The following is a 15,067-nucleotide window of genomic DNA, read 5'->3' on the forward strand; positions in this document are numbered from 1 at the left end:
GGAGATAAGATGAATTGCACAAACAGGGGAAAAAGGCGCACAGGCAGGAGTAGCTGAGGAAAGGATGAAAGAAGAGAGCTTGTGAGAGAAGTACAAACTTGATTGATTCTGTCAGATCTTTCCTACCTTTCCAACATTGGAAAGAACTCACAGAAAGGTAGAGTCTTGGTTCGAATTGAGTCTCAGCGTGTGTTGAAAGCAAGAGTCTACTCAAGTCAGCAAGACCTCATGACAATCCACTTGGATGCAGGCTGGGCTCAACTCTATAGTGATGGTCAATCACAGACATGACTCAGCATGACTCGGCACAACTTGACAAGCTAAAAATGAAATAACTCGGCCAAAAGTAGCTATGTAAAGGCCCTACATGAGAAGATGCACGCTTTATACTTGCCAATGCTCAGGACTGTGGGTAAAGTGTTGCACTTTGAGCATTGTAAGCCAAGCGACATCTACTTCCATTACACATGAATAATCTGACATCTCTACAGCCAATATCTCCAACTCACCCCCTCACACCAAAGCCATCTAGATTGATAAATAGCTCAATAGGTAAGAAGAACAAATATGTTTTCTTTTTATTTGGGAAGTTTGAAAGATCAGATTATTCCCGAACAGAATAAATCTGTATGATATGTTGTTTGACCACCTCTGAAATCAAAAGTTTAGTTTTCTGAACAGCCACGCTAAAAGGAGGAATGAAAATCCAGCCGTTAGAGAAAAGAGAAAATAGTTGAAATGCGGGATAATGACGCATAGTATCAGATACTCTGAAAGGCCTGCACTTTGTATCCCACATGAAAAGTTCAAAGAAAACCTCTCACCTCCTTGCTGACTGATCACAGTGTGAAGTGGAGTGAATGTCGGATGACAGGCAGTAAGCGGCAGGACATGGCCCGCCCCTCACCTGATGTCAGAACGGGGCGGAGGCTGGGGAAGCATACTGGGAGCTCAAAACCTCTGTGAGTGATCTGGGGGCTTCACCAAAAGCCCAATCTGCAACACAGCGGGTTGTTAAGAGGTAATGTGAGTTTCTGGTTTCAGTCAATGGAAAAAGAAAAGAGGAAGAAAAAAGGGAAAGAAACCAAATTATTTACAAATCACCAAGGTAGACAGCAAAACACTGACCTTGGAACAGAGCAGAATAACCCTATTAGATGTCTCCTTTTTGCAGGGCCATTATCAATCAATACACTAAGAATAGCATGCACTATGTCTTTATGGCTTGGTCTAAGCAGGTTAAAATGTCAGTCTGAATGATCTAAATGTCCTTTTGTACTTGCCTTTGAGGACTGAAAATGAGCTTTTGTGCTGCTGAACTGCTGATTATATTTATAAACACTTAATAATGAGACATTGGCATGCCAGGCACTGTGCACTGTGGGAGTTAAGTGCCTTTCTTAATAGCTCCACAGAAGAAGTCACCAAACAAGGGTTGCCTTGGAGTACTATGGCATTGTAGAAATTGGTCCAATGACTCAAAACAGTGACATTTGGCCCAACAATAACAGCTTGAATCAGGGCTTTTTCATTAGCGCCGCATCAACATCCCCTCTGGCTCTTCCTGTCCTCATCAGGGTTCATATGTTTGGGGATTTATGGGGACATTTTCAGTAATGATCTAACTTCGGACTGAAAATACTGCATTGAATCTGATGAAAAAGAGATTCCAATAAACATTCAAAAATAACCTTGTACATTTCGGTTAATTAGAGGATTTATTTAAGAGTTAGTGAGAGGCGATACGGCTGCATTAACACTCCTCTCATCTCCTCATTGCATCTATCTAATTGTTTCTAGGCTAGGATGCAAAGAAGAGACTCATGTGAAGGAAACAGGGGGGCCAAATAAGGTTTTGGGATGAACCTAAGGTTATTTCAGGACAAGTGGGAACCCTGCCAGCGTGTGTTTGCTTTCCAGAGCCAGTCATGCTTCACCTGTCCACCTACACCACACTGTGGCTCCCTGCTCTCAACACCTGTCCCCAATCCCCTCATCAGCTCAGGACACCCCGCCCCCCTTCCCAGCTGCTCTTCCTGTATACAGTCAGCAGTTTCGTCCTGTTATTGATTTTCACACCTTTTTCCTTGTCTGCTGTAAATCCAATGTTTGGTTCACATTGTTATATTTGTGTCACATTTCAGTGATGAGGTTATTTTTCAGGTTTCCTAACTATAGCCTGCAACACATCATCATCATCATCATTAGCCTACCACCCTCAGGTTTATAAAGTCCCTATTAGAAGGCTATGATAAAATTCTGGGGGGCCGGGAACCCATCAGGACTTAAATCACATGAGTAATTACCGGGCTAATGGGGTTGGGATAAATGTAACCTTACACATTATTCATGAGGTGGAGAAGCTGAACAATTAAGGGCATAATTGAAAATAAACAAGACAAATGATTCTACAAGTCAAGTTCATATCAATATAGGTTTGGCAGCATGACAAATCATGCAAGATATGGTGATCTCATGTCAGTCAATATCAACAAGGCCAGATACAACAACTCAATTCAGGGCTCCATTACACAGCTGCTCAACTGAAGAGAGAAAAGGCAGTGATTTTCTCTGAGTGATGCGTCCTAACCGGTATCAAGGAAGTGTGAAGGCCCTTGGAGGAGCAGAAAAGCATATACGTGTTACTATGACAACCACTGAAAGCGGTCTTTGTTTGTAGAGCGTTATTAGTTTGACTCTAGTGCCATCTTGTGGTTGGAATTCACATTAGACATATATGCTGCTGGTAAAACTGAAAGCTTGGGTTGTTTTCTTTTTGTTTCTCAGATGAATCACAGAATCCAGATGAATCATAATGAACAGATTAAGTAATGCAATCATCCGTCAGCAGAGAAAACAGATGGGTGCTAGGTAGGATCAGTAACATTAAAGAGGTGTGCATAATTACACAAGAGGAGTATACATATAAGGACATACGGTGGGCGTAACTGCAGAGCGAGCTGATGAAAACGGTGTTGCCACTCCGTGATGAAGAAGGCGTGAGAATGGTGCAATTAAGAACAAAGGGACATCAATTCAAATGAAGAAATACTTTCAGACATACGCATGTGTTGGGTTTAATGTCAAAGTCTAGCCTGGTTGGTTCATCTTATCAGTGTGTATGCATGTGGGAAATAAGTAAAAAACAATATGGCCTGCCCGCCCGAAATATTTTACCAAAATGAGTTCCAAAAGGTTAGGACAGAACTAAGCTAAACACATTTTTGTAAATGTTCCTTTCCTGCAACAAGGTGCAAAAAGACCTGGAAATACCTCAAAGGTTGTTACTATAGTGAGGGGGAGTTTAAGCCCATTTTAAGAATCAAGAAAATAGCACTGTTGGTTCATGTGACTCCTCCTTATCTCTCTCTAAAGCCTGTTCTATGCATTATCTGGTTTGATATTGTGAATTACCTGGACATTGTGCTCATTCATTTTAATTCTAGTTTGTACAAAATTATATTTTTCTGTTTACAATTATTTCATTACTTGTCATGTAGCTGCTCCTTTTATCCAAAGTGACTTACATACACTTCTGTCCTGTAGACAATTTGGACCCTTTGACATATTGACTTCAAGGACTGGAGATTGATCCACTGACCCTCTAATTGGTCCACCCAGTTACCCTCTGAGCCCTATGAATACCTGGTAAAATATGGATACACTTTCCATTCCGGTTATTACTTGGTATTTCTAAATCAAAGTCTAATGGCTAAAATCCAATAGTTTGTTTGAAGCATGAGAATAAGTACCAGAGAGTGTGTGCGTGGTGTGGTGTGTGTGTGTGTGTGTGTGTGTGTGTGTGTGTGTGTGTGTGGTGTGTGTGTGTGTGTGTGTGTGTGTGTGTGTGTGTGTGTGTGTGTGTGTGTGTGTGTGTGTGTGTGTGTGTGTGTTGTGTGTGCTTGACTAGGTAGTGCAGCAAATGATTTTTGACAGTGTGGGTCCTGACAAAGGCCAGGGACCTGTGGAGGCAGGGGTAACTGTGCAGCTTCGGCCAATCATGAGCCAGGATACTGCGGGCAGAACTCTGCAGTAGGCCTCCATGTATCTAATCAGGCCTCTCACACACATACACACACATACACAATGTTCCCCCACGTTACCCTGCCGTAATGTATGATCTGTGGAAGTGTGAGATTCTTCGCTCATCACCAAAGTGTTGAAAAGGCTTTTGCCCTGGGATATATTTGGAAAAATACAGGAAAGCGCAGCAGGTGAGAGGTGATAACATATATTTATTTTGTTCCAACAGGGGTTTAAAGTTAAACTATTATTTGTGATAAAAGCAATTGCAAGCTTAAGCTGTCTGATCAATCTTTTAAATAGCAAAACAGAAACACCATATTAGTGACTTGAAAAACATTGAGAAACATCGTAGGGTATTAATATTGTTTTAATGAATTGAAAGAAAATGATGCAGTTTAAACACAAAGTATGTTAAGAACACACAAGACACTGTTCTATATTGAATAGCAAAAAAAACGTTATATATAAAGTTGATGACAATTATATAATTTAAGGAACCTCTTCCATCAAATATATTTTTCTACATCAGATATATTTACTTGATTAACTGCACTCACATACGAAACAATTATGTATCATTATTATTTGGATGTTAATGATCTCTGTTGACAGTTATTTAACACCGTAAACAAAGACAAAAAGGAAATACAAAAATTAAAGTAGGAAACTGATTGCAACCGAGGATAAGCCTTGCAAAATATTGTTATGTGTAGATATTTAAACGAATACATTTCCAAGCCGAAACAGGAAAAATATATATATAAATGCTAAATAACTGAATTGATATTTGCGGTAATGGTTACCTGATATATATAATACAGTTTTATTTGTTTCTGTGTAAAACAGGTTACATTTGTTTTACTTAAGGTCTATTGAAATGTTATTAAGATTGATTTATTTTTACTTTATAATTTAAAAGGAAGGTAGGAAGTAATTTCCTTCGCAGTCTGGACTGGGCTTAATTTCGATTTTTGTATTTATTTAAAGTTTGCATCCAATGAAAGAGTTGTGTTTTTCAGAAATAAAAGATAATAAATTCATGCATCATTTTCATCTTTACTCATGTCTCAAATGTCCTGCAGAGTAACACAAGTAAGAGACGCTTTCTTACTGCTCAAACGCGTTCAGAGTGCTTTCATTTCAGCGTGATGTCATGCAGCCTCTCACTGGGGATCCACAGAGCACATACACCCATTAGGTTATGATAGAGATTAGGGGCATCGTATTGTACATCAATGCTATTGTGTGCCCACATGAGGGACTTATCTCAGGAGGGGGAGGGTCAGATTAAGGTGATCCATGAATCCACTAACTCCACTAACGCACATTAAAGGGTCCAAACATTCCCCAGCCCCCTCAAAACTAAGAGTATGGAGACCATACCATAATCACTTTAGCCGAGAGTCTTAGCAAATAGGCCATTTCTGTGTGTGTGTGTGTGTGTGTGTGTGTGTGTGTGTGTGTGTGTGTGTGTGTGTGTGTGTGTGTGTGTGTGGGTAGTGAAAGAGGGTGGGGCTTCGAGGAACGTTGCGTGACAAGACTGAAGAAAAACAGAGTGCAGTCTGGTGTCACACTAACACACACACACACATGCACTCAGACCCTACTCACACATGCGAAGTCATGCACTATTTTACGAAACACACACACACACTCACCCAGCCTCTTTACTCTTTTATGTCGATTCAGGTTAGGATAGCTGCCCTGGCTTTCCATCACTCTCCCCCCTTCAGTTTCCCCGCTTCTCTCCTCTTCTTTACTTGATTCATTTTTCAATTCTTTAATATCTTATATGCGTTTTCTTTGATCCTCTTTACATGTCAATGTTGTCTGGATTGTTCCATATTTTCTTATGGAATCATCCATATGATATTATAATGTTGTAATAATGTTGCTCTTGTATTGGTAACTCTAAGAATGCCACATGAGATATTTCTAAATAACAAGTTAAAAGTAAGGACCTCTCTTTTTAGTGTTGTTTGTGAATGATACATCTCTCTTATATTTCACAAAGACTTTAACATTGAATGTGATTATTTGAACATCTACCAAGGAATTTGTTTGTTTTTGGGTTTATTTGTTTGTCATCAGCAAAATGATTAGACACATACTGGCCCGATATAAGGGAGGCTCAGTGTCAGCTGTGTCCTTGGGCAAGACACTTCACCTCCAATTGCTCCTGTGGGGACTGCCCACAGTATCGCCTTGGATACAAGCGTCTAAGAAGTGACATGTAATGTAACAACGGGGCATATTCATGAATGATTTTCTATTGGCAACATTGCCAAAGTTAGCCTTGAGGTCTGTGCTCTCCAAATGGCCTGCTTTATGAAATTGTTAATATCAACACCAAACCAATACAGTACTGATTGTCGTAAGATATCATATTATTGTTTTCTAAGTTGATGTTTTTATTATTTAATTAAAAATCTTTTTTTCCCATTGAAACATGTGTAGTTCTCTTCTTCTCTTTATATCTGTTGTTGGTTACCAAGCTGCTAAGAAACAACTTTTCATGTATATTTTCAAAAATGTTCATTAAAAGACTAATTTAATACAAATAGAACACTTGAGGGAACTGACCATTTGATTGGATGGCTCTGTATGTGTTGCATTTTCTACTGTTTTTTTATTCTGTATGACAATCATTATTGTTGTTACGGGATGTAAATCATTACAATGTTTGCTTCATTGGTGTAAGCAGTTTTGTTGTTAAAGACATGGTTTATCTAGTCTAATTAGTATACTAAATAAGGTATTATTGATTGTTACTTTTTCTATGTAAACTATTACATTTGACTGATTTTTTTCCAATGCAAATAAATGAAAAATGTGTGAGATGTTTGCATTAAAACACATGGCGTGTAAAAACAACCTTACTTTGAAGCTGAATTGAAACCTTTTTTCGATGATAATTGTCATACTGTGAAGTGTTCCCATCATGTCCGCACTGTACACCACATTAACCAGACATATCGTTTGAGAGTTAACATGCAGTAAGTTATTAAGTGCGTAATCGGTTTAATTGGACTTTTCCTCTCCTTTGTTCTCACCTGAAAAGCTAAACTAAAACGGAAAACTCAAAAAGAAACAAAAATGTACATCTGTAAATACTGCAAAGAGCATTACTGTTCAAAATGTGCAAACGTGTAGTATCTTTTGCATTACACAAAATTGACAATAATTTGAAAAACAAATAAACAAACTAATTTCTCATTTCAATTCACAAAAAAAAGATAGAAGATAGAAATACAAATAAAAGTGGTTAATCACAGTAATATGTGTTTTTTCCTGAAACCATCAGCTGAATTGCAGATAGTATCGTAGTAATAGTAGTGTTTGTGTTTGCAAATCAAAGCCACTCGAACACAAAAACCATGTTAGAAGAAAAAAAAGGAAACGAGCCACAAGAACTGTTCGATGTTGCATGTTCAATCTGCTGCAAAGCCGCACAAAACCGTATTTCTAAGGGATTTGTTCAAATAAAAATAAAATGTCTTTGAAAAAGGAAATAGATATATCGGAGATAAAAAGCAATATATTAATGAAGTGTAATGAAACAGAATGCTTCTTTATCCTATACAGAAATAACTGAAAAATAACCCAAACAAGTGATGTCAGACTGGCAGCAAAGTCACTGATTAGGAGTTAGAAACTATTGAAAAAAGGAAATGAAATAAAGAGGTAGGCTACGTAAAAGATTGCGAGTGGTAGAATGGTATGGCTGATTTGTGTGCATATTTCCTGCTGTCTGTATATACATTGCGTCAGGAAAAAGTAATGTAAATATTGATTAGACTCTTTGAATAATCAATGCGTTGAACAAGAGTGTGGAGATGGTCTGATATCCCAATTGCATCGCTAGCTAATTGACAGCGGGCCTAAAGCTCTTTCTCACGCGATCGTTTTATGTGATCGGTGCTCATCTGACCATGAGATGAGTGAAGAGAAAGGCGGCCCGTATAGCTCCAATAAAGTAAATACAGTAGGCTATCATTATTGAACACATAGTCTACGACCAGTTAAAACAAATGTGAGGTTGGATCGTTATGGTACAAATACAATCAAATCTGTAATGTGGTGGTTAACATGCCGACGTATAGTGCTAATCTTATTTCTATTGAAGTGGGTCATCATTATCTGAACAATGCAACCCAAATCTCGAATGTGGATTTATTCAAAACCACGACGCGACAGCATGTTGGTGAATGTTGTTCAAAGGAAGAAGAAAAACAATGGGATCAATTACTATGACCTATAGCCTATAGGATATAGCCTACACCTCGGGGACGAATCACTTATTTATTGAGATATTTCCTCCAGAATTCAATTTCTTAACTTTTCTAGCTCTAGTCTATACACTCTATTGTTTGGTGAGAGAGATTTCAAAGCATTATAGGATAAGTCACAGGACTTTAACAAGGTCAGAACAGTTTCCAAAATATGTGCAAAAAGTTGCTAAATAGTGTTTAAATTCCCTTCATTAAGTATTTTTCGCTATTTCGCCTCGCACCGTCCTGCGGGTGTGGCTGATTTGTTTGCGCTTGGACTTGTGCCAAAGTCTGAGCGAACACTTAACAGTGCAGTTCACGCGGGGTTCTCCTTTTGTCTTGCCATATGACCGGATTCCTTATTTCAAAGCCCGATTGAATAGGCTACTACGGGCAGGTCCTGGCTCCTTTTGCGGACACGGATCTATTTTGCCATAAGCTTATTACAGGGGGTCAGCAAGTCCCCCTTAGCCACGTGTTTTCAATTATGGTTAGAAATTATGAAGAAATATTACACCTCGTTCAGAAGCATGTTTGGATCGGAATTCTCAAAAAATGCACTTGGAAATAAAATGTAGACAGTTCAATGTATTTTCCTTAAAACGAAATTATTTGTTTTCCTATTTTCAGTGAGTTTATCCACGTGTTGTTTTCCAGTTATTTTCGTTTGCCTTTCTTTAGGGTCATGTTTGTAAAGGGACTGGGAACTTTTCGGGAGGCTTGTGGGAGCACAGGGTCTGCCCAGGGGAAAAGGTCCCCGCTTGTTCAGGCCCTTTGTACTGCGTTGACGAGTGCGTCCTGACAGGGGTTAACGTACCGCAAAGAGGTTAAACAAACGGACATTCCCAGTTAGAAATCCTTTGGACACATAAGGCCTTATAAGTGGACAAATTAGCAGTGGTGGTCTCGGGTTTAAAACCGGGGACTGGAGCTAAAGTCAACCGAGTTATTTTAGAGAAGACTATTTAATTAACATAATCAATATTTTCACATTTCAATAAGCTGATGTGAATCAAGGTATTTTTCATTTCAACTGAAATATATTATTTGTATCTGGATTGTTTTCCTCACATTTAACTTGACATATTTGTTTCAAAGCTGAACTGTAAAATCGTTTTCTGGAATTATCGACTTTCTATCTCATGTTATCAGGCCCCTTGTAATGATAAAGATTTGAAGGTTTAACATAATGCTCTGTTTTTGTCACGATTGTCAAAGTAGACCTGAAGGCATAAGACTATTGATTTAGGATCAGCCTGATTTGTCAGTTTAAAGAAGAAGAAAACAATTGCTAATATAAGACTCTTAATTGCACAAGTCTGCAATCAGTTTCAAGCATAGTTCCCCCAACTGTGCTTGAAACTATCAGCCCAGCTTAGTTGTAAATGTTCGTTGCAAGAAAAATGTGGACATCATTTGATGTGGTGTTCTTACGCCATTGCAATCCAATGTGTGTGAAAAACATCCCTCGGTCAAAATCCTTGACCTTGAACTTTTGACTGCAGATAAAAAGGTCTGACCCTTCCACTCAGGGATTTTAAAATGGCATTATGCCTTATCAAGGCTGACAATGATAATATGTACTATCCATATAAAATGGTATCCTTCAAATGAGTGTCCCACTGACACAAATACCTGAGGCAGAATCCTCTGGAAACTAGGTTACAGCAGGCTCTGAATGCATTCTTAATAATGAAAGAGACATCACAGAGCATACACATGCGGAAGAAAGGTGGCATTTGTTAGAATGGAGATAATGTTGTTTCTTAGTGTTTGTATTGTGAATTCATTTTCAAGTGCGGAACTAAGCTTCTCTTGAGGAGGTAAACAATGTGTAAAGCTCTTTGATACAAATATGAGTGTACTGACTTAAAATCCCAATAAGTAAGAGAAAAAATCCACCAAACCCTCTAAAGAAGTCCTTTGAGCTCTGAGTGGAAAATCTCTTCCAAGCATTCCTTGTTGTGAGGCTTGCTCCGATATGGAGCTAAACATGCCTGGCTAAAGGTCTGGCCTTTGTAGGCTATATGCTGTTGACTTGCACTGAGAGGAATGAGAACGGTAGAGATTATGGGCAATTAAAGCCCACTTTATGCCGGTCTGCTGGCGTCACAAAGTCTGGCCAAGAATGCTCACCTCGGCTAATACTATCAATGAGAAGAAACTCTGCAGCATCAACTTATTATGTACAGTGAATTATTAATGCTACAGCTAGCACGATCCAGCTGAGCTGCAAAGCAAGAAGGCAATGACATTTTGTTGGAATGCTTAATTGTTGAATACTGAAAGATCCTAAACAGCAACACAATATGAAAAGGCTAAAGAATACACATAATAATACCAACACCGGTGGATAACATATTTTTGCAACTTTATACTTTGCTCAACATCCACCTTGCAGTTGGCTTACCAGCATCATTTTTTAAAAAGATGAATAGTAAGACTGAGTGCAAATGCTTTCTAAGCAGCATGGATCAAGACTGGTTATGTGTGAGGTGCATGGCACTCTGTTGACCATTAGAGGGCCTTCTCAACACAAGGGTCTGTTACTGTATCAAGTACAGTGGCAGCTCTCAGGTCTGTGTGAATGAAAGTCTCATTGGTTCAATTTCTGCTTTCATGTTTAGGTGCATTTGACTTGGTTGTACCACAATTACCCCAATGCACAAACAGAGAAATACGTGTTTGTGTTTTACTGTGTGTGAACCACCTCAAATGCAAGTCAGCTGAGGGCAGTAGCGGACCTCCTAATTGCCCCAGAGGAGATACTAGCTTCCTGTGTCTCCCTATCTCACTCCAGTGTACTGAACTAGGTCAAACTGTCTCCACTTCCATTGACTAAGAGCAGTACACTTAAAGTCACACTTGAGGGAGCAATGGCTGTTGGTGATAAATGGTGATTAAATGGGTAAAACGGGAGAAGGGGAATATTACTGGTTACTAATGACCAAATATCTGTCTTATTTGTACTGTACACATATTTCAAATAAATGCTGTCATATAGAAGATACACATTTTTGTAGATATCCTTTGATTTTTTAGGTCGGACTTTTGTTTTTAAATGAAAGATCTATCAACGCAAGGATTTATACAATGCAAAATGGCAATGATTGTATATCTTCCAACAAAATAACTGGGAAATGTTTGATGTTCGTCTCTGCAAGATTTTCAAAGCATGTACTGTGTGTTATGAACGGTCAATTTGCTTTATAAAAAACATGCAGTTTGGCCTCACTGCCACCTCACAGAAGACTTCTATTTTCTCTTGGATGATTATAACACAAACTGTAAGCAACACTGTGTTTGGCTGCACCGAGGGCTGGAAAACACTCGCCGCCGCCAACGGGAGAAACACGCTCAATTTGATGCAGCTGTCTCCTGAAGCACACGCTAGTGATGTGATGCTGTGTGGGGAAACTGTGTTTCAGAGCTGTGGTGGCATGCTGCGGCTGGGGAGCAGGCCATATAAAGCAAAGGGCACGCCAGGCTGGATAAAGATCACAGGAGGATGAGAGAAAGAGAGAAGAGTGATAGAGGAAAGTGAGCGAGGGGCCTCTGGGTCTGGGCTGTCGGCCCCCAGAGCAGGGGGCGCTGGCTGGGGTGCCACATCGTTCAGACGGCCTGATGTACACAGAGAAACCTGATCTAATGGAGGGCTCTTTTACAGAAACACCATCCGGGTTGGTACATTTAGTCAAAAGATAATTTTGAGCTACTTGTACATTACTCGAGAATTTCTATAAATGCTACGTTATAGTTTTACTCAACAAGTACTCAGACCTTTTAAAGGTGGGGTATGTAATTTATTTCAGAAACACTTGTTGTTATATTCCATGGAATGCTCTTAACATCCCGATAGCAATGAATATCTTAAATGCTTTGACAATAAATCCAAAAAAAAAGTCATCTGTGGAAGCCGTGCCGCTGTAAAAAGCACGACCAATCATTTTAGCCGGCTCGGCTAAAATAACTGGATGGCCTACCTGCCTGTCAGCCTTCCATCTGTGCACAAACTTATCTCGTGCCCTCATTGGTCATGTGCGCGTTCGTGTGTGTTGGAGGAGGGGCTCTGTAAGGAAGTCTGAAGGAAGAGGCAGATTTTTTCCGGTTGTGTACTTTCAAATTCTAGCGCACTCGAGCTGGTTTCTCCAAAATGACATACCCCACCTTTGGACCTATCATGCAAAATGCACTTTTGTACGTCTTTTATACATGAATATGTGTCCCCGGTGTTCCAGGGAACTCACCAAGTGTCAGAAAACACAACCCTCTCTCTTTTCCTCCATACCCAAATCTCTAAAAACGGGGCTGCAACGGATCTGATAGAGACTGATCCAGATTTGAATTATTTTCTACGTCACAGAAGTGGTGCTCCGCTTAATGGTCAATTCTCCACCTATCAGGGGAATGTGGGGTTGGGCCACGGCCGGCCATTGCTGCTCGAAAGCGCTGGAGACGCTGTAGTACATATGCCAGGCATGTCAGTGGCGCTGTAGTCTGCCACAAAAGCAGCTAAGAAGACTTCCCGCTCATGGTTGCCCTTCTGTTTATTCTCCGCTGTGGCTCTTTTTCTGCCTCCCCGAGGAAAGCGTTTGCTCCTGTAATTCAATGCAATCCCTCCCGTCGAGGCAAGCACTGTAATTCTCACCGGTAGTCCACCAGCAGATGAAAAACACCCACCTCTCCGCCTCTACCAAGGAACGAGGGGACCATGCGGCAGATTTTCAGTTCGATTTTTTTTCGCCGGTCAACATGTCCGTTAAAGTTTAAATCTTCCGGACAAAATTAGAAAAGTGCGGTCAAAGGTCTTCTTTTTTATTTATTGAGCTTTAAAACAAATGAATAATGACTCTATATAATCATATAAAACACGGAGGATGGAGATCTCTTTTTCTCCCCCTCTTCTCTCCGCTGCAGCCTAGCAGCTGATCTCAGAGCACGCTCCCCTCTCCTGCAGGGGGGCGTGGTCAGCTGCAGCTCACAGAATCAGCCCTTGCAAAAACAGGGCTGGAAAGAGCAAATAGAGCGAAATGAGGCATGGCTAAATGCATGATCTGTTTGGTATTTTGAAAAAAAAACTATATTTATATACTTTATATAGGTATGGCCCTACAATATATTGTTCAATATAACATGATATGTCCCCTTTAACTTAAGAAGAAGTATCAAAAGCAGATTGTAAAATGTTCTAAGTCCTGCATTGAAAATGTATTGGCATCAAAATAGACTTCAACTACCAAAAGTAAAAGCACTTTTCAGAATAATTTATATTAAATTGATTATGATTATTGATGCATTCGTTTGTCTCTCACAGCTGGTATACATAGAGCTAACTTTAATTACTGCTTGATATCCTAACGTATAATTATATGTCAATGTATTATTTGATTTATCTTTTGTTTTTCTTATAATCTGATAAGTAACCATTAACCAAAGCTGTTTAACAGTAAAGTGGAGTAAAAAGAACAACATTAGCTTTAAAAATGTAATGGACTAGTAGTATAAAGCTACCTGAAATGGAAATACTCAATATTGTACTTAAGTCAATGTACTTTACTACATCCAAAATCTGCTTTTACTACACTTCATTTTTGATAAAATAACACACTTTTCAGTTGATTTGTGCAAAAGCTAGTAATTTAAAGATTGATTTAAAAAGAATTGTAAAGCACATAATATTATCAGAGATGAAACCAGTTGTTATATTCCTTTCTAGCTCGTAAACCCTTGCAATAAACAGTCCTTGTCATGTTTTGTAATGAGTTGCATGTTTTCCTCTTGAAACTTCTCAGATGGTTTCATTTAAATAGCAGTTAGAGGCCCGAAAAGGAAAAAGAAAATCCAGAATTTCACAAAAACAGCAAAGATTATTAAGAAGTGCACAACCTCTCTAATTGTTGTCCCTTTGAAGAGGTCAGGTTGGGAGCCACTAAACTATCGATAAAACAAGGTTTGGCATTTAAACACTGGAGATCAATCAGAAAGGATCGTTTTTTAGAAAATGAAGACATATGATCTTTTGATATCATCTTTGTTTTTGTGAATTATTAAAGCATCAGAAGACTTTGACATTTTACTTTATAACATTAAACATCAAAGTGTTATTTTTCACAATAATAGGTTTGTTTTAATAGATTTGTCTAGAAGTACCAACATGTGTTACAAGAGTTCATTATGAACTATGGTGTTTGTTTTTATCCCCAAAACTCAATAAAAAACTATGTATTGCATGAAAGTTTAATAAAAAGCATCTGGCCTTGTGGGTATAGAGACCTGAATCAAAGGCCATCACCAACGCCATATTTAGTATTTTAGTGAGCGGCATTACAAGACAGGTGTAAGACTCAACACACGGCTCGTGTTACTGTTGTCAACGACAAGTGTTAGGTTGAAGAGGAATATTAACACTGATCTGCTGTCAAAGGGTAAGTCTGAGGAGGGGGGAGAGAGAAAAGGGGGGGCGGGGGGATGAGACTGGAGTTAAAGGTCATTGAAGGAAATAAAAAGCTCAAATGTCTTGCCATTTCAGCGAAAAGGTTAAAGACGGCCGTCAGCACTCATTTAAATGTCCCAGATGATCCAATGGATATAATCTTATCTGCATATGTCCAATGAGCGCTGCACTCACTTATTATCCTAAGCAGAGCACTTTTTGTTAGTACAGTAGCAGCAAAACAACAGTTTGGAGATTCATTTAATGTATTTAATTGACTTGGTTAATGTCTCAGATTATCTGCATTGTGGCAGAATATGAACCAAAGGCTTGTTGC

The sequence above is a fragment of the Gymnodraco acuticeps genome, unplaced genomic scaffold (genome assembly GCF_902827175.1).
Source record: "Gymnodraco acuticeps unplaced genomic scaffold, fGymAcu1.1, whole genome shotgun sequence".
NCBI classification, from domain to species: Eukaryota; Metazoa; Chordata; class Actinopteri; order Perciformes; family Bathydraconidae; genus Gymnodraco; species Gymnodraco acuticeps.